This window comes from Aquarana catesbeiana, linkage group LG01 (genome assembly GCF_042186555.1).
Source record: "Aquarana catesbeiana isolate 2022-GZ linkage group LG01, ASM4218655v1, whole genome shotgun sequence".
Lineage (NCBI taxonomy): Eukaryota > Metazoa > Chordata > Amphibia > Anura > Ranidae > Aquarana > Aquarana catesbeiana.
In genome coordinates this window covers 531,325,271-531,345,833 of record NC_133324.1, presented here as the reverse complement: position 1 = coordinate 531,345,833, position 20,563 = coordinate 531,325,271, and positions in this window count along the sequence as shown.

Sequence of the window (20,563 nt, the reverse complement as noted above, 5' to 3'; positions counted from 1 at the left end):
AAAGGTAGGTTCAGAAGAAACACATATATTTTATTACACACAACAAATATAGTTATGATCTGCAATAAGACCTGTTTTTCCTGGCTTGGCAAAGTACTCCACTCGGCTCCTAACATCTTTGTGATTTCAGGAAATGGCAGATCAGGATGTTGAGCCCGCATCTGTTCTCTGCGCTCATTTAAAAAGCGCACATATCCAGTCACTGGAGCTTTTGGTCCGTTGGGCAGGACTTTTTTTCGTTTCTTTCCTTTTGGCCGTGCTCTTTTCTTTGCAGGCTTAAATTTTTAATAGAAAAAAAAAAGATAAACACTTACATTTTGAACAATTTAGTTACAAAAGTTATTAATGAAGAATATATACATTAGAAAGGTAGCTTTTCTAGTAACCTTATTTCAGTCTGCAATATAAAACAAACATACTAGGAAATACAAGCTGAGAAAAATTAAATTTCCTACTTCTCCTACTTCTTCCTCCTTTTCTAAATGAACGAAAAATCATAGGCTTTTGTGGAAAAATATGTACTGATAAAATAAACGTCTAATATTCCTTCCTACCTCATCCTATAAGGAAAAAAAATAAAAATAATGTGTTTTTTTTTCAAACATATTTTAACCACAAGACCAGCATGTTTAACCCCTTCTAGTCCAAGCCATTTTTCTTTTTCAGCACATATAGAGCATTCTTTTAGTGGTATTTAATCAATAGTGGACTTTTTTATTTTTTCTATATAAAGGAAAGAAAAAAAAAACCCCGAAATTAAGAAAAAAAAATAAAAAATGTTTTAATTTTGGTTATAAAATTTTGCAAATAATCTTTCTTCATAAATGTACGGCAAAATGTATTCTAATACATTTCTTTGGTTTATAAAAAAATATATATTACTGTAAATATGAAGGTTTATCAACCCTGATGTGCTGCCTATCTAATTTCTTGGGGTTCTAAAATGCCAGGACAGTGCAAACATTCCAAAAATGACCCATTTTTGGAAAGTAAATGAAGCAAATAAATTTGACTTCACAAAGTTGTCATTTTATTACTTGTCATTTCAAACACACAGCATGAGCACACTTATAATTACAACACAAAAACATCCTTGTACTCCTCCCCAGTATGGGTGTGCTGTCTATTATAGAATTGTTTATATAGGATTGTCGTTTTGAGGACACCTGGTGGTTGCCTGTTGCAATTGTAGTTCAGTTCCTCACAGGAAAGAAACAGGAAATATTGCCTCTGTTAATAAAGTTTCTTATTGAACAACAAATTTGTTACCTCAGTTATAGAAGCCATTTAGTTCTGATGCAGACAAGAGAAGGTCTTGCCTCTAGATACACAAATGCCTGTACATCTATTTATTATTTCCCAAAGTTCATTTTACACTTGGATTGCACGGTTATGTGTTTGATATATGATTTAAATATAAGCTTTCTGTATATTAATGTTTAACCACTTAAGGACTGGAAGGATTTGCCCCCTTAATGACCAGGCCTTTTTTTGCGGTACGGCACTGCGTCGCTTTACCTGACAATTGCGCAGTCGTGCAACGCTGTACCCTAACAAAATTGATGTCCTTTTTTTCCCACAAATAGAGTTTTCTTTTGGTGGTATTTGATCACCTCTGTGGTTTTTATTTTTTGCGCTATAAACAAAAAAAGACCGACAATTTAAAAAAATATATATATTTTTTACTTTTGCTATAGTAAATATCCCCTCACCCCCCCCAAAAAATGAATTTCTTCATCAGTTTAGGCCAATATGTATTCTTCTACATATTTTTTGGTAAAAAATCGCAATAAGCTTATACTGATTGGTTTGCGCAAAAGTTATAGCGTCTACAAAATAGGGAATAGATTTATGGCATTTTAATTTTTTTACTAGTAATGACGGCGATCCGCGATTTTTAGCATGACTGCAACATTGCTGCGGACAGATCGGACACTTAACACTTTTTTGGGACCATTGATTTATACAACGATCAGACCTAAAAATAGCTACTGATTACTGTATAAATGTCACTGGCAGGGAAGGGGTTAACACTAGGGGGCGATTAATGGGTTAAGTGTGTTCCCTGGGAGTGTTTCTAACTGTATGGGGGCTGGACTGACTGAAGGAGGAGAGAGATCGGTAATCCTGATCACTAGGATCAGCAGATCTCTCTCTAACTCCCCTGTCGGAATGGGGATCTGTCTGTTTAACATTGACAGATCCCAGTTCTGGCTCTCGTTCCCACGATCGCAGGTGGCCGGCGGACAACGTGCATCTGGTCCTCCGCCATACAGCGTGCATGCGGGCGCCTGCTACAGTTTCTTAAAGGAGATGCTGTACACCTACGGCAACTTGTGGAAACGTGCCGACCTACCACCGTATAACGACAGCGGCTGGTCGGCAAGTGGTTAATGTTGTACTTTTTTGCAATGTGTCACACATATACACAAAGTGTAATACATATTGTAATTCTAAATTCCTCTGATTTTATTGCAGTTTAGATAACTATTGGTAGAAGTAAATTCAGTTTTGGAATAAAACACTATTTATGTCTGTTTTGTTAGCTGGCTGTCAGCTAAGGGATGGTAGGACAGCACAGTAAAATGCAAACGTATAACAGGCAAAGTCAACAGAGCTACATTTGAAGTTAAAGCATCCATTTTAAATTGATCACCATTAATTCAGATAAGAGTATTAAAATAACTCCTCTAACTTTGGAGACCAGACCTCATGTTTCCAGCTCCAGAAATTCTGTGTGCTCCAGCAGATTGTCAGTGAGTTCTGGAGAATTAAGACCAAGAGCAAAGGCAGAAGCAGCTCGAGCAGAGGTCTCTTATGCTGAAAAAGAGCCAAACATGATGAAGCAGAAAGGGCAGCAGTAGCAGCATTTGCAGAAGCTGCAGTATATTAAAGTGGTTGTAAACCCACTTTTTTTTCAAACTAACACCCACAAGACAAAGGCATAATGAGCTAGTATGCATAGCATACTAGCTCATTATGTAATACCTGAGATCGACGTTTTCACTGCGGTGCGCGCGGGAGCCGCCGGTAACAGCACACTCACTGAAGCAAACGGCATGTACGTGCCATTGCTTCAGTGCGCATGTGCCGATGACGTCGGCACATGCAACTACAGGGGATATCTCCTAAACCATGTTGGTTTAGGAGATATCCTGTGTAGCTACAGGTAAGCCTTAATATAGGCTTACCTGTAGCAAAAAGTGGTCTGTAAGGGTTCACAACCACTTTAAACTGCAGCTGTTTTAGAAGAGGATTCGCTTCAAGAGTTTGCAGAGATAGCTACTTACGATCCAGTACAAAGGACACATTAATATGTTCAGAATCATGCTCTGGAACAAAAAATACAAAATACAAAATAACAGAGTTTGCTCCTATCTCCAGCACCACTCCACATATGCCTGAATTGCACACCTATACTGACAATGTCCCAATACTAAAGTACGCTTCAAAGAAAGCAGAGATTATGCAAATATACAACATCCATCCCATAACATGGATTATCATGTATCCTCTTTCAGAGATGGCACATTAGGAACTTCAGAGACCACTGACCTAGCAAAACACCTTATTCGTGAAGAGTTAGTGAGTACAGGGCTGCTAACATTTGATGATCACCCAGAGAAGTATTGGGCATGGAAGACATAATTTCAGAGCATAACCAGAGATCTCAATCTTACAGCTAGAGAAGAGCTAGATTTGCTGACAAAGTGGCTTGGGCCAGAGTCATCCCCATAGGCCAAAAGAATCAGATCAGTGCATGTTAAAGTGGAGGTCCACCACAAAAAGAAAAAAAAAATCGCACCAAAAAATACCTAAAAAATTGGAGGAAAGAAAAAAAAAAATTTAAACTCATTTGAAAAGGCTGTTGCTAGGCAGTCTTCCTAATCTGCCTCTTCCTACGCCGCAGTTCTGTCTTCTCCTCCCCACGTTGTCTTCTGGGGAATGGGGCGCGGTGTGTTATGAGAACTGTGTGTGTCCCCACAACACATCGCATCCCATTCACAAAGCGCTGCACGACTCGCGCATGCGCAGTAGGGAACGGGCAGTGAAGCCGTAAGGCTCCACTGCCTGTTTCCCTTAGTTAGGATGGCGGTGCTGGGACCCGAGAGCCGAGGGACGGGTCGGCCTCGGGCGGTCGACATCGCGGGCACCCAGGACAGGTAAGTGTACTTATTTAAAGTCAGCAGCTACAATGTTTGTAGCTGCTGACTTTTAATTTTTTTTTTCGCGGCCGGAACCCAGCTTTAATAATCCAATTGCTGGAGTTAAAATGGTATGGCAGAGATTAGAAGACTGTTATGGCAGCCCTGAAGCCATTGAAAATGTTCTGTTAAAGAAACTAGAACATTACTCCAGAATCTCTAACAAAGACAATCTAAAGTTAGGAGAACTTGTGGGCATGGCCAAGAGCGGCATTGATCCTGGTTTCATCCTGCTCCCAGCCCGGTGAACACGCTGAATACCACCCTGCTCGTTGCCTTTACTCTGCCTTGGTGGAAGCCGTGGAGAAAGCGAGATGATGACCCACAAGAGCAAGGACGACAGAGCTCTGCCCACCTCCCAACATGGCGCCTCGGCAGTTCTTCCCCAGCACGGACTGCATGGATCAGAATAACAGCGGGTCACAGTGAGTAAACTGCCCAAGACCCCTAAACCAAAGGGCCCTCATAATGACATGTTATATTACGCCCAGAAGCTCTCAGGCTCCACAGGGCAGACACCAGAGGTGGACTTGGGAGCTACCCTGGCCATCTTTCATACTGGGCCTTGTTTTTAGCCTGCACAAGGCCTCAAAGTTAATACAGATCTAACACAGCTCGATTCAGAAGAGTGGGAAGAGGAGGGAGAACAACCCAATGTAGCTGAAATGCAGTGGGCTGTTAACAAGTGTACAGCCTCGGTTAATACCCTGAAGGAACATTTTGGTGGTCTAAAAGAAGATGTGGGCCTGATTCGTCAGGACCTGCAAAAGATCAGGGAATGCACAACAGCAACTGAGAGTAGAATTAGTGATGTGGGAGATTAAGCTGGCCCCACTGATTAGGGACGCTCTTAATTACAACAAGACAGGCTAAAGCCACAAAATTGAGAGCAGATGAAATGGAGAATCGCCTGAGGTGTAATAATGTCTGGATTGTGGGGCTCCCAGAGAAGGTGGAGGGGAGGGACCCCACAGAATTTGTAGAGGGTTGGCTTTTGGAGGTGTTTATCCCTTTATACTCAGTTGAGAGAGCACACCGGGTGCCACTGAGACCCCTTTCTCCGGGCCACCCACACCGTACCATCCAGGCCCATTAACTGAGTTGTAAAGACAAAAATTATTCTACATCAAGCCAGAGAGAAGCGTAATATCCAATATAATGGGGTAAAAATATCCTTTTATCCAGACTTTTCGGCTGAAGTACAGCGTAAAAGAGCCAAGATTTGATGATGTTAAAAAACGGCTCCAGGTCACCTATGCTATACTACAGTCAGGTCCATAAATATTGGGACATCGACACAATTCTAATCTTTTTGGCTATATACACCACCACAATGGATTTGAAATGAAACAAACAAGATGTGCTTTAACTGCAGACTTTCAGCTTTAATTTGAGGGTATTTACATCCAAATCAGGTGAACGGTGTAGGAATTACAACAGTTTGTATATGTGCCTCCCACTTTTTAAGGGACCAAAAGTAATGGGACAGATTAACAATCATCCATCAAACTTTCTCTTTTTAATACTTGGTTGCAAATCCTTTTCAGTCAATTACAGCCTGAAGTCTGGAACGCATAGACATCACCAGATGCTGGGTTTCATCCCTGGTGATGCTCTGCCGGGCCTCTACTGCAACTGTCTTCAGTTCCTGCTTGTTCTTGGGGCATTTTCCTTTCAGTTTTGTCTTCAGCAAGTGAAATGCATGCTCAATTCAGGTCAGGTGATTGACTTGGCCATTGCATAACATTCCACTTCTTTCCCTTAAAAAACTCTTTGGTTGCTTTCGCAGTATGCTTCTGGTCATTGTCCATCTGCACTATGAAGCGCCGTCCAATGAGTTCTGAAGCATTTTGCTGAATATGAGCAGATAATATTGCCCGAAACACTTCAGAATTCATCCTGCTGCTTTTGTCAGCAGTCACATCATCAATAAATACAAGAGAACCAGTTCCATTGGCAGCCATACATGCCCACGCCATGACACTACCACCACCATGCTTCACCGATGAGGTGGTATGCTTTGGATCATGAGCAGTTCTTTTCCTTCTCCATACTCTTCTCTTCCCATCACTCTGGTACAAGTTGCTCTTGGTCTCATCTGTCCAAAGGATGTTGTTCCAGAACTGTGAAGGCTTTTTTTAGATGTTGTTTGGCACACTCTAATTTGGCCTTCCTGTTTTTGAGGCTCACCAATGGTTTACATCTTGTGGTGAACCCTCTGTATTCACTCTGGTGAAGTCTTCTCTTGAATGTTGACTTTAACACACATACACCTACCTCCTGGAGAGTGTTCTTGATCTGGCCAACTGTTGTGAAGGGTGTTTTCTTCATCAGGGAAAGAATTCTTCAATCATCCACCACAGTTGTTTTCCGTGGTCTTCCGGGTCTTTTGGTGTTGCTAAGCTCACCGGTGCGTTCTTTCTTTTTAAGGATGTTCCAAACAGTTGATTTGGCCACACCTAATGTTTTTGCTATCTCTCTGATGGGTTTGTTTTGTTTTTTCAGTCTAATGATGGCTTGCTTCACTGATAGTGACAGCTCTTTGGATCTCATATTGAGAGTTGACAGCAACAGGTTCCAAATGCAAATAGCACACTTGAAATGAACTCTGGACCTTTTATCTGTTCCTTGTAAATGGGATAATGAGGGAATAACACACACCTGGCCATGGAACACCTGAACAGCCAATTGTCCCATTACTTTTGGTCCCTTAAAAAGTGGGAGGCACATATACAAACTGATGTAATTCCTACACCGTTCACCTAAATTGGATGTAAATACCCTCAAATTAAAGCTGAAAGTCTGCAGTTAAAGCACGTCTTGTTTGTTTCATTTCAAATTAATTGTGGTGGTGTATAGAGCCAAAAAGATTAGAATTGTGTCAATGTCCCAATATTTATGGACCTGGCTGTAATTCCGGCAAAATTCTGCATCACCACTAAGGGGCAATTACACTTTTTTGAGTCAGGAAAAGAGGCGTCCGACTGGCTGGACGCAAAAAAAAACTCCTAATGCCCCACGAGGAGAGAAGAAGTGGAGGAGGCTTGATACTCTGTCACTTTTTACGTGGGGCAAGCAGTTTGATTGCATTACTCTGGGCCTTAATGCATGACAACAAATTTGGCTGGAAGCGGTAATTATCCTTTTACTACAAAGCGCGCATGGATTTGTCATAGCACTGGAAGTGATGCCTACCTGTTATTTGATGGTCCAGATGGCGTCTGGCCACTGTTCTTGTGAGAGGAGAAACCGGTTGTCCTCCCCAGATATTCTTCAGTTCAAATTTATTTTCTACATTTTGACTTTTACTTTTTCTTTGTTGCACATAATTATGATTAACAGAGTCCTTTACAATGATACATGGAATTACAACGTTGCCTACAATGAAGTTTCTTTTGTTCTCCTGCTGGTGCGGCTGCTCGGCCTAGTTCTTTATACGGTTGTTCATGTACATCTCTAGATGGGTATTGCCCTAGTCATCGACTGTGGCTGTATTCTTGGAGACCTGACCCCACATACTGTCAGTTTGCCTTGCCAGGGCCCCACTAGGTATAATGTCTAGGTATAATACTTACTAGGTATAATGGCCCATGGAATATTTGCCTTGCCAGCATTTCAGCTACAGTGGGTTGTTCTCCCTTCTCCTCCCCCTTCTCTGAATCAGGCTGTGTTTGATCTGTGTTAGCTTTGAGGCCTTGTGTTGGCTGAGCACAAGGGAACCCGAGTGCAATCCTGGATGACCCTGTATCTTGCATCTGTATAACCTTGTTATCCTGAATCTCAGTTGTATTTGGCCTTATGATGGCTACCATTCCTATTGTCTCCTGGAACATTAGGGGGCTTCAAAACCCACTTAAATGCATCATGGTCTCCACTGCACTCAAAAAGCACTTGCCCGCTATCTGCGCCTTACAGGAAACTCATCTTACAGTAGACACAATATCCTGTTTAAATTTTGCCTGGGTAGGATGGACCATTCATTCCACTCACACCTCCTTTTCCTGGGGTGATACAAAGTAATGGACACTGAAGGTAGATACTGTATGTATTCTTGATGTGTCGCATTTTTCAACTTAAATGTATATTAGCATTTGTGTATGTGTCGCCTCCATTTAATTCAGAGGTACTGAGGACATTACTGACCTACCAGCTGGGCAGCCCAGGGTTTCCATTATACCTAGTGGGGGACCTTAATTGCCATCTTGATCCAGGCCTGGACAAACATCCCCAGAGTAGACGGAACCTGCCGCACGGTGCTCCTAAAATTCATAGAGGAGGTGGGGTTGGTGGACCAATGGAGGTGTAGACATCCCTTGCAGAAGCAATTTTCTTGCTTCTCCAAAACTCACCACTCCTTATCTAGGATTGATATTTGTGCACACCAGAAGCCTTACATTTAGTGCAGGATGTAAAATATTCCCTGAGAGGCATATCTGATCATTCTCCTCTTCTTGTCTATTTAATTGCCAAGCCCATATCCACCTTAGGGAGAGCCCCATGGAAGCTTAATGCTTTTTGACTACACCTTATCCCACACACACACATTATCCCAGAATTCAACATTTTGGAGTAACAATGCTGATCACTGGGATCCTGTTATATCCTGGGATACATTTAAGGCATTCTTGCGAGGAGTATTTATCTCAGAAATAACCAATATTAAGAAGGCCTCGGGCGGGGCCTAGCACTGGAGCTTGATGGCAGCCTAGAGAGAGAGCTCCGTCATCCAGATCTCCAGAAAGCCCTTTCTTTAGCAAGTAAGCCTCTACAGAAAGTTGGAAGATGGCTGGGAGAAGTCAGTCCGTATCACGGTCCCAGCAGGAGCCTTCCAACCAGCTCAGTAGAAACATCCCGGCGATGTTTCGCACATAACATGCTGAGTCACATCTCGAGCCGCGGACCAGAGTGGGAGTATCACAGAGCGCTCGGACGGAGCGAACACCTCCCCACAAGGTATGAGTCACACATACCCCTCTCCTGTGTCTGTCCGACCTACAGCAAGTCGCCGCTGATATTAAAAGCTCCTTGTTTGCGGCAGTGTCAGATCTAAAAACTGAGATACGAGCAGTGACACACAGGCTAGATCAAGTGGAGACAGCCACCATAACACGTGGGGTGGCCATTTAGCAAGTACAATGAATATCTACAGTACATGCCCAGCACCTAATAGACATGCATAGGCACATGGAAGACCTAGACAACAGGGGCCGCAGACGCAATCTGCGTATCAGGGGGATTCCAGAGACAGTGGAGGGCCCACAGCTACAAGCAGCAGTCTGGGCAAACTTCAATACACTGCTGGGCAGACCACCAGACGCCCCAGTTGAAATGGAGAGATGCCATAGAGCACTCAGACCAAGAGGCAGAGACACAGATCCACCAAGAGATGCAGTTTGCTGCTTGGTTAATTACATCCAGTAGGAAGAAATATTGCGACTTGCACGCAACTATGCTAATATGGAACATGAAGGAGTGCGTATACAGATCTTTCAAGATCTCTTCACTATCACCCTTCCACACAGGAGAGATTTACGCCCGCTCCTTCAGGTTCTTAGAGAACGCCACATTCCGTACCATTGGAAATATCCCTTTTGCCTCCAAGCGACATCCGAAAATTGCATAGCCTCATTAGAACGCCAGCAGATCTCCAACAATTCTACGACACCCTTAACATTCCAGCAATCGAGGTGCCTGACTGGTATGGTGCTTTTTTACAGCCAGATCCCTGGATTTCTACCCAACCTGATGACACCCCCAGAGCTCAAAGAAGCAGACAAAGGCGGCGTAGAACCTCAGCAGCTACTCCACCTAGAAGAAGAGGAGACATGGAAACAGACAAAAGCCCCCGAGTCTCGCCATCTTCAGTACGCCGTAGAACCGACCACCCTTAACGTGGAACTAGGTGCGGTAAGCAGGTCCCTGGACTGTTGCATATGAACCTTTTTTTTTTTTTTCTCGCTCTTTTGAAGTTATCCCGGTTTGTTTACTTGAAGTTCTTGATCAAGGGTACATAAAGAGCCCAGTTTTGGTCTATAATGATCTTGAGTAGTGTTCTCCCTGTCTATGTCTGTCTTAGCCTGCCCCAAACCCCTACAGATCATTTGGCCTGGTTCAAGGCATAACAACACAAGCTCGAAACTAACTATACATATGGACAGAAGGGGCCTATTCGTATGACCCTCCTTACAAAAGGGTTGGAAATAAGCTTGTATTTCTCAGGATCTCACACTTTACAGGCCGCAGGTTCGAGACACACATCCTTTAAAATATATTATGCAGGGACATAAAACCATAAAGTTGGGGAGAGCTTTACTCCCTGCCCCATTATCGCAGGGTCGCCCCATATCACTGGATAGTGATGGAGTATGCATAGAACAATGGTTTTGCTCCCCTCCCTACTCTCACCAGGTGGTACTCATACAGCAGACTAAGAATGGAAGATGAGGGGCGTATCAAGGCTTAATACTTACCTTAGTGATAGACACACTAAAAGGTAGAGACTTCTCCTCAAGGTCATGTGGACAATATCCCTCCGAATTGAGGGTGCATTTGTATACCAACATCTAGTTTAGGAGAAAGGAGCCTAGCTTACCAGGCAGGATTCTGGATACAGAATTCTTATTATTTCGGGCAGTGTACCTCTCGGAGACCTGGGAGACGTCCCTATAGCCATCGCCGAGGGACTGGGGGTGTCCGAGAGGTATATATGCAAATGTTGTTGGTATAGAGACAAAATGTTTATTATTTTAATGTTGCAAGGGATCTATCATCTTAATCCAAAAAGTTGCTTTCAGTATGATCAAAGGCGAGCAGCTGGGGCAACAGAATGATATAGGAATAATTTTATGCATATCTAAACTCAGGTTATAAAATGTTACATATTTCTGGATATCTAAGTTAGTAGTTGCTTTTTTGTGTGCAAGTTCTCTTATTTATTTATTTTATGTAGACATAGGAATTAACGCGAGTGAACGAAGGTGGACAGTATATTTCCTATCTCTTGGATCCCCAGAGGAGTTGGGGGTTCTAAAACACGGGAAGGTAGACGGAAAGGTGAGGAGAGAGGGTGGTGCTGACGAGGCCTATACTCCGAATTAGGGGTGGGGGAGTCGGCACCCCTTCTCTTTTCTCCCTCAGTGAGGCTTACTTCTTCAATACCTATAATCAAAGTCTGGGGTTAATGGATGATGGAACGCGTATGATAGTTCTGGTGTTAGTTTCTTCCCTCACCCCAAAGAGACTGGCTTCTTCTTTGGAAAACCCGGTCTAGAATTTCTATTACCTCATTTCAAAAGGTTATTCCTGATTAGGTAGTATAGCAGGTCTAAGACTACCTCCGGTTTCTTTTCACGTACCCCGCAGCGAGGGTATCCACAGAGCTGGGTGTTTAGCCCATGTTTGATTCCATAGGCAGGTGCGGTACCTCGCTGGACTGGGAGTTCTCTAGTGTTCTTACACAGTTCCTCCTTCTTTCCCATTCCCACTCACTCCTTTGTCTTAACCTTGCTCTTTTCACCCTCTCTTCCCCCTCTCTATAGTTCCCCTCTCCGCTGCCTCTTTTCTCCCTAACAAGCCCTCTTCATCTACTGCTCTGGGAGGCGTTACTACAAGTCACCCCAACAACTGAATATGTCTCCTAGAATACAGGGTGCTGCTCCTCTATCTCTCAAAGTGTACTCTCTGAATACAAAGGATCTCAGTATTCCAGAAAAGCGTAGTAGCCTGCTAGCTGAAGCTCACAGGCAGAAGGCCCAAATTATATTTGTACAAGAAACTCATTTTAAAACTATCTTATCTCCATACCCCGTTTATCCAACTAACGATTCCCGGTGGTGTACCATGCAACTTGTGCTGAATCATAGACAAAAGGGGTAGCGATAATGCTGGCAAAGTCATTTGCATTCTGCTTAACAGACCAGTTGGCTGAGAGGGCAGATTCCTTTTCCTGAAGGGAATGTGGAAAGATAAACTGGTAACCCTGGCGAATATTTACTGCCCGAATTCAAAACAAGTCTCTTTCCTGAAAGAAACTCTATTAGAATTAACCTCTTTTAAAGCGGGCTTAGTTATACTAGGAGGTGATCTTAATATGGCCCTTAACCCGCTCTTGAACATGTCCACGGGTACTTCATCTTTACCATTCTCCTTATTACAACAAGCAAAGCTCCAACTGGCTTCACTCACCCTTCATGACACCTGGCATACCTTGAATCCAAGAGGTAAAGACTTCATGTTCTATTCATCCCCACGTGGCCGATATTCAAGGCTAGACTATCTGTTTATACCCCAGAAAGACTTGGCCTACCTTCATAATGCAACGATAGAAAACATGCTGCTTTCGGACCATCATCCGATCACCATGACTCTACGATTCCCCCAGAGGGAGACATTCACCAAGATCTGGAGATTGGATTCAGCCCTCCTCACAGATCTCGGTGACTTGGCCACCATTAAACAGACTATTAGCGAATATTTTCGCCACAATGACACGCCTGACAAATCCCCCATGGTACAGTGGGAAGCCAACAAGTGTGTGGTACGGGGACACCTGATGGCTATAGCTTCGAACAAAAAGAAACAACACCAGAATTTGATTTGGGAACTGACAGCCAAAATTTCTAAATTGGAAGCACTACATAAATGCTCATTAGCCGTTAGAGTGGCGACTGAACTGGCAGACACACGAACACTACTACTAGAGGAATTGTTCAAAAGAGCCCAGAAACGACTATTACTTTCGCAGAAATTATTCTATGAAAAAGGTAATAAACCTGGGAGACTTCTGGCTAAATTTACACAAAATCGCACCCTCGCAAATACTGTACATCACATAGTAGACAGTTCAGGGGTGAGGCACTCTAAGAATGAAGAGATAGCACGTCAATTCCATAATTATTACAAGGGCCTGTACAGTATCCAGACGACTGAACATAACCCAACCTCAGCAGAGGAAAAGTCAAATATGATAAGTAATTTTCTCCGCAAGTACAGCCCTAGCCCCCTAACGGCTGAAGACTAACAAGCTCTTGATGCTCCTTTGTCACTAGAGGAATGGGAAGTAGCCTTAAAGGCCACAAAACCAGGCAAGAGCCCAGGGCCGGACAGACTTATGGCACAGTATTATAAGAGCTTCGCAGATCTCCTAGGCCCAGGCTTTCTAAAAGCTTTCAACTCTTTGGCCACAGTATTATAAGAGCTTCACAGATCTCCTAGGCCCGGGCTTTCTAAAAGCTTTCAACTCTTTGGCATCCACCCCTGGCACCCCCAGTAGTCTGCTAGAGGCATATATCACGGTGATACCAAAAGAGAATAAGGATCCAAATAGCGTAGCAAACTATCGCCCGATATCACTTCTAAATGTAGACGTAAAACTTCTTTCCAAGATTCTAGTGACAAGGCTCTCATATCATGTCCCTGCCTGGGTGGGTCTTGATCAGGTTGGTTTTGTGCCTGGCAGAGAAGCCAGGGACAATACCGTCAAAGCTCTAAACCTACACCACTGGCTGACTTCCACTCATCGTAAAGGCTTTTTCTTATCCATGGACGCCGAGAAGGCCTTTGACTGAGTGGCCTGGGACTATATGGACGCAGTGCTGGAGAAACTGGATTTGGGAGGCCGTCTCCGAGCGTTTATTAAAGCACTATATGTTAATCCAAGCGATGGGGTCTGGGTCAATGGCCACTTGTCAGAGGCCTTCTCTGTCCATAATGGGACCAGACAGGGCTGTCCCCCTTATATATTCTCACTCTGAAACCGCTGTATTCGCATGAACTCGAACATAAAGGGCATCGAGGTCCATGGGAGAGAATATAAAATTGCAGCTTTCGCAGACGATGTCCTGCTTTTTCTCTCATCTCCCTTGACGTCCTTACCAAATTTGTTGCAGGTATTAGAACAATTTTGCCTTATTTCCATTCTGAAAATCAACTTTTCAAAATCATTCGCATTGAATATCACTCTAGCCCCTTAAATAGTGCAACAATGCCAGATGAACTTCCCTTTTTCATGGAAAACAGACGCCATCACCTACCTGGGCATTCAACTACCCAGTAGGCTTGCAGACCTATACGAAAAAAATTTTTAAGTCAGAAATCTACAAGTAGACCTAAATAGGTGGAACATGCCCACTATCTCCTGGTTTGGTCGTGCATCCATTATAAAAATGACGGTACTTTCTCGCATTTTATGCAGCCGATCCCAATCTGTTTGTCACCCTCTTTCTTTACTGTTTACAAAAAGATGTGTAGGACCTTCCTTTGGGGCTCCAGGGGGCGAGAATTAAGTGGGCGAAACTGGTGTTACCAAAATCAGGAGGTGGTATAGGCCTTCCTGACCTACAGAGATATTATTGGGCTACCCATTTATCCCGGATAGTGGATTGGAAGGTCCACTCTCAGTGTAAGGGATGGGTACTACTAGAACAGTTAATTGCTGGAGCCGAGCTTGGTTCAGTTCCCTGGCTGGCTACAAAATATATACCATCTGACATACATTCCCACCCTCTCATTAGTGCAACCTTGCGCGCATTTGATAGAGCCTGTAAGGCTCATGCGATATCTGCCAAAGAGTGTGCTCTTACCCCCGTTAAGGGTAATCCGGACTTTGTTCCAGGGCTGTCCAGGACCTTCCTGTCGGCGGAATGGCCGTATGCAGAAATGCAAGCTAAACATTTTTTCGCCAGGGGTAGGTTCCGCAGTCAGAAAGAGCTTGCAGCCATTTCCCTGACCAAGTCTTTTTCCATTCTGGACATATCTGCAGCTCAAACACTATCTAGATAACTCAACGTCAAGGGAAAAATTTACAAAAACCTCTACTGCTTTCGAGTCGCTGTGTTCAGGTCCCTCACCGCAAAGGCACGTGATCTCTATAATTTATGCCTCTGTTTCAGGATTCAGGTACTGCCCTACAAACAGATCACGATTTTTGGGAGACACACCTGAATATCAAAATCCCGGAAGCCAGTTGGGAGCGCATTAATGTATATATTCACAAGTGTTCACTAAATGCCCATACCCAGGAAAATGGCTACAAGATCAAAACACGGTGGTATAAAACACTGGACCTACTCCATAAGTTCATACCCTCGGTCTCCGACCGATGTTGGAGATGTGGTCAAGAGAGGGGGACCTTCATGCATATATGGTGGGAGTGCCCTCATATTCAGCCATACTGGCGAAAGGTGCACGATGCAATGACTGTGGTCTCTTCGCTCCCCCTAGAACTTACACCAGCACAGTACCTTCTTCACCACTCCAAAATATAAAAAAAAAAAAAGATACTATAAATCAGTGGCTATGCATATGATAAACGCGGCTAGGCTATGCCTTCCGGTCCACTGGAAATCTTCCTTGTTTCCATCTATGAAAGAATGGGCAGCACGCATTAATCACATTGCGGAGATAGAGGAGCTGATATATATCACTCAAGACAGGATCAAGAGATACACGGTGATCTGGGAATCGTGGTTTACATTTCGTAAATCTCAGGAATATCAAAATCTAGTGAGCAATATTGGCTAAGACCCTAACTGTGATCAAGTTATATAATAAATATACGTAGATGATACTAGAGACATTAACATACCATAAGCGTGTTGAGAGGAGTAGATGGAGAGGGTAGTTGGTGGAATCCCCACCCCCTCTCCTTACTTTCCTTCACCTCTTTTATCTCACCCCTCGGTCTTTATCTCTCTTCCTTTCTCTTCTTTACCCCTCCCCTTTATCCTCGCCGTCCCCTTCCACCCCTCCCCTTTCCCTCCCCTAGAGGAACCCCAACACACGGGGGGTTTGGAGTGGAGGACCGATTAATAGGTGGCCCTCCAGTCCTCCCACCACTGAAGTTCAGACATACAGATGGCGGGCCATGATTAGAATATGAAGACTCCAACTGGTTGTGATATAGAGGAGTGGACAGGTAACCACCCTCTTGTAAATAGGATTTATAATCAGGAATGTGTTTAGGTGATCTATACACTTGGCATAAATGAGAATGTAGACAATACGTGAATGAATGCTTTGTATAAACATTGTGGTTGGAGTTCTATTTTCATGTATCATTACCTCTGTTATGTCTTGCATTATTCTCAATAAAAAGTTTAATGGGAAAAAAAAAAAGAAGGCCTCGGGCTCCCAAAAAGAACAGGCTGCACAGCTGGTGTTGGAGGCAGACTTTATTGACAATCCATCAGATTCCACTCGAGAGGCGTGGGAATCTGCACAAGAGGGGTTGAATTATCTTACCACCTCGGCTGTGGATAGGAGACGCTTCTATTGTAAATTGGCCTTCTATGAGGAGGGGGAACAGACTGGCCACCTACTTGCGAGGATAGTACAATCCCAGCAGACCTCTCCTTCTATAGGCGCCCTACGCCCTTACTTTGAACTATATCAATCTAAACAACAATATTCCCTAGAATCTCTTCATACATTTCTACAGGGGGTGGAACTACTACGATTATCAGGTACCAAAGTGCTGGAGGCCAATGGAGAGAGGGCTTCCCTTGCAGCTCAGTTCCAGACTTCTCTGGAGGTGAGAGGAGGAGTTAGGCCCAAAGTCACATAGGTTGCCTGCAGAGTTGCTTGCAGAAAAGGCTCAGGAACACCGCTGATGTGCTGTGGTGCTGCTGCAGGTAGGTGGCGCCTGTTAGATGTAGCAGGTAACCAGGGTCATTTAGACAGAGGGTAGTCGGTACAAGCCAAGGTTCGGTGCCAGGTGGATATCAGAGGAGACAAGGTTAAGTGGGAGCCAAGGTCAGGACAGGTAGCAGGCTGAGGAGATCCGTTTAACAAGCCAAGGTCAAGGTCAGGAGACAGGTCTGGAACAAGCCGGGTCAGTAATCAAGGATCACAGGAAACACAGTTACGTCGGTAACAGCTGAGATCAAATAGCACTTCAGCCAAGGGCTGACTTCCTTATAAAGGCCCATGTGATGTGATGTGCTGGCGGAGGTGCTGGGTCCTAGAGCCCTTCTGGTTCTCTGACAGGTGCTGGGTCCTAGAGACCTCTTGCTATTGGTACCCTGACAATGACTGTCAGATTCACACAGAAAATTATTAGACTCTCCGATAACACTGGAGGAATTGCAGCTGGCAGCCATTTCGTTCCCAAATTCTATGGCACTTGGTGATGACGGTCTGCCTATGGAAGTGTATAAGCAGTATGGGGAGGTTATTCTTCCCCATCTGCTTAAAGTATTGAAGGAGGCCAGAAAACGAAGGTGTCTTCCTAGTTCCATGTGCAGAGCTAATATTGTATTGTTACTGAAGCCAGGTAAGGACCCCCTAGGATCCAGGGTCCTATAGGCCTATCTCTCTTCTACAAAGTGACATAAATGTCCTTGCTAAGGTCTTGGCTCCGAGGTTAAACGGGGTCGTCTCATCGATTGTTCATTTGGACCAATTGGGGGTTTATCCCACAACGCTCCACTGCAATTAATCTACGCAAATTGTTCATTAATATACAGTCCAAGGTGGACAATCCGGGTGACAGAGCCTTACTGTCGTTAGACGCACACAAGGTCTTCAACAGTGTTGAATGGCCGTATTTGTGGGCGACTACAGAAAAATTTGGTTTTAGGGCAACTTTTTTTTAGTCCTGGGTGCAGTTATTATATAGCTCTCCCCAAGCGGCGATTAGAGAGGCAGGACGAATTTCACATACTTTTCCCCTGGGTAGGGGTACCTGTAAGGGATGTCCGTTGTCTCCTCTCCTTTTTGCCATAGTCATTGAGCCCTTAGCGGCCCTGATCCGGTCCAATACCTCCATCTGCGGCTTTAGATATGGGGAGGTACAGGATAAAATGATGTTATATGCTGATGACACTATGCTCCTACTGGGGGATACTACAGACTCACTCCAGGAAACCATGTCAGTTATAAAAATTTGGACAGTTGTGGAGGCAACATGGACTTTCGTGGTAAGGTATAAACTTACAACAGTGAATTTACAAAAATATATAAATTTATTATACACAAATACACACATCATAAAAAGCCTTCAATAATAGATAAATTATATTGGATGCTGCTTTATATATTATATAGAATTTATATGTGGTTTTGGATGGTTCCTTGGACTATTTCCATCTACACCTGACTTCAATATCCATTTGGATAATACACTCTCTCCCCGCCTAAATTACATGCTCTGCTTAGTGAAGCTTCATAGGTGTGTATCACTAATTGAAATGCTTTGATTGTATTCTTTGAATTTATTTATCTGAATTACAATGGTTGAGAGATAGATTTCTCCACCTTATGAATTTTTTTTTTTTTTAAATATCAGTTTTTTATTTTTAAAGTATTTTCTTTTTTATGCAACAGTCTCTTTATGTGACTTCACTTTTCCTGGTTCCTGCACTCGCCCGGGAGATTGCCAATTTTTGGCCTTGTGATGCCCAAAATTCTGGTGTCGGCTATGTGGGCAGGTTCACATTTTGCTCCTAAATCAATCATTTTGCATGGGCCTAATCCTTAATGCTGAGGGATATACTGAGGGGCATATTAGACACTATCTATAGCTATATTTATTAATTCAAGATGCACGACAGTATACCATGAAGGTTGGTTATTAGTTATGTGCTTTTGATTTTAATACTGTATATTTGATTTATATGCTTGCTTGTAGATGATTGTCTGACCTAATATACTCCTGTAGAAGGGGGTTACCCTGAAACATGTAGAGTGTGCAACTAGAAGAATAAATCTCCGTTTGTAACAGCGCGGAATCATTATTATATATATCGAAGTTCTTCCAATTTGTGTCAGATAAGTGGATACTCCATGATTAGCAGCATCCAATGTAATTTATCTACTATTAAAGGCTTTTTATGATGTGTGTATTTGTGCATAATACATTTATATATTTTTGTAAATTGACTGTTGTAAATTTATACCGTACCACGAGAGTCCATGTTGCCTCCACAACTGTCCAAATTTCTATTTAGTAATAGGACGAAGGTACATTAATTCTTTCATAACAAGTAGTGTTTCCATACATGTCAGTTATAGTTTATTTTGGGGCCTATTCCGGCCTCACTATTAACTGGTCCAAATCATCCAATATAGAATATATCCTCCAGGCTGTTTTATATAATATACCAGTTTTACCTAAATTTAAATACTTGGATACAAATGTTATTTCAAGACCGCTAGAGTATGTGCATCTAAATTTGTCGCCACTGCTTGCCCGTATACAAGATAAAATTAGATATTAGAATTAGATTATAAAGTTTGGTCTAGGCTTAAGTTATCGGTAGTAGAAAAAATAAGTCTTATAAGTCTTATAAACTATATACAACTACTATATATACTCCATAATTCCCCAATGGTCATTCCCTGAAAAGTGTTTCAGATTATTAATTCCATATTTATATAATTTGTATGTCAGTTCAGCCCCCCTCGTATTATGTTGGAACAACTGCAAAAGGCCAAAGGAGGGAGGAGGCCTAACACTACCTAATCCATGGCTTTACTATTTAGCGGCCCAGCTGTAGCATATTGCACGTGTAATATCACAGAAGGGCGACAGTGCAGATCCCGCTACTTAAATATTGCATTTTGTGTCAGGGAATGAAAGTGTTGTCATGGGACTGGAGGCTCTAGCATTCTGCAAGTCCCATAAGCTTTTTCCCACATACATAGTTACATAGTAGGCGAGGTTGAAAAAAGACAACATACGTTCTCATGCAAAAGACCTGGAATAAGGCCAGGCAGATGCAGGTTAATGGGTTCACTAGATATAGACCTATCTGGTGTAACGGACGCTACCCAGAGTTGAAGTGATTACAATATGGGGCTAAATTGCAGTATTTTGGTATAACACACCTGTCTCATATATTTGACAAAGGTCAACTGTGTCCTTTTGCTAGCTTACAAACTAACTTTAATCGCCCACAGTCTGTGTATTTTTATTATCTACAATTAAAACATGCTATTAGGGTGCAGTCTGGGGACACCATTTGGATCATGCAACCTACTCCTATATTTAATTACATGTCAGAGGTATGCTGAGCATAGATGGGAGCAGGATGTGGGCTCTTTCGAGGAGGAACAGTGGGAGGAAGCCCTGCAGGCAGTACAAATGTACTCCCTTAACAGCTTAAGGACCGAAAGGATTTGCACCTTAATGACCAGGCCATGTTTTGTAATAAGGCACTGCGTCGCTTTAACTGACATCTGCACTTTTGTTCCATGTTGTACCAAAACAAAATCGATGTCCTTTTTTCCCACAAATAGAGCTTTCTTTTGGTTGTATTTGATCACCTCTGTGGTTTTTATTTTTTGTGCTATAAACAAAATAGAGCGACAATTTTGAAAAAAAAAAAATATATTTTTTACTATTTGCTATAATAAATATC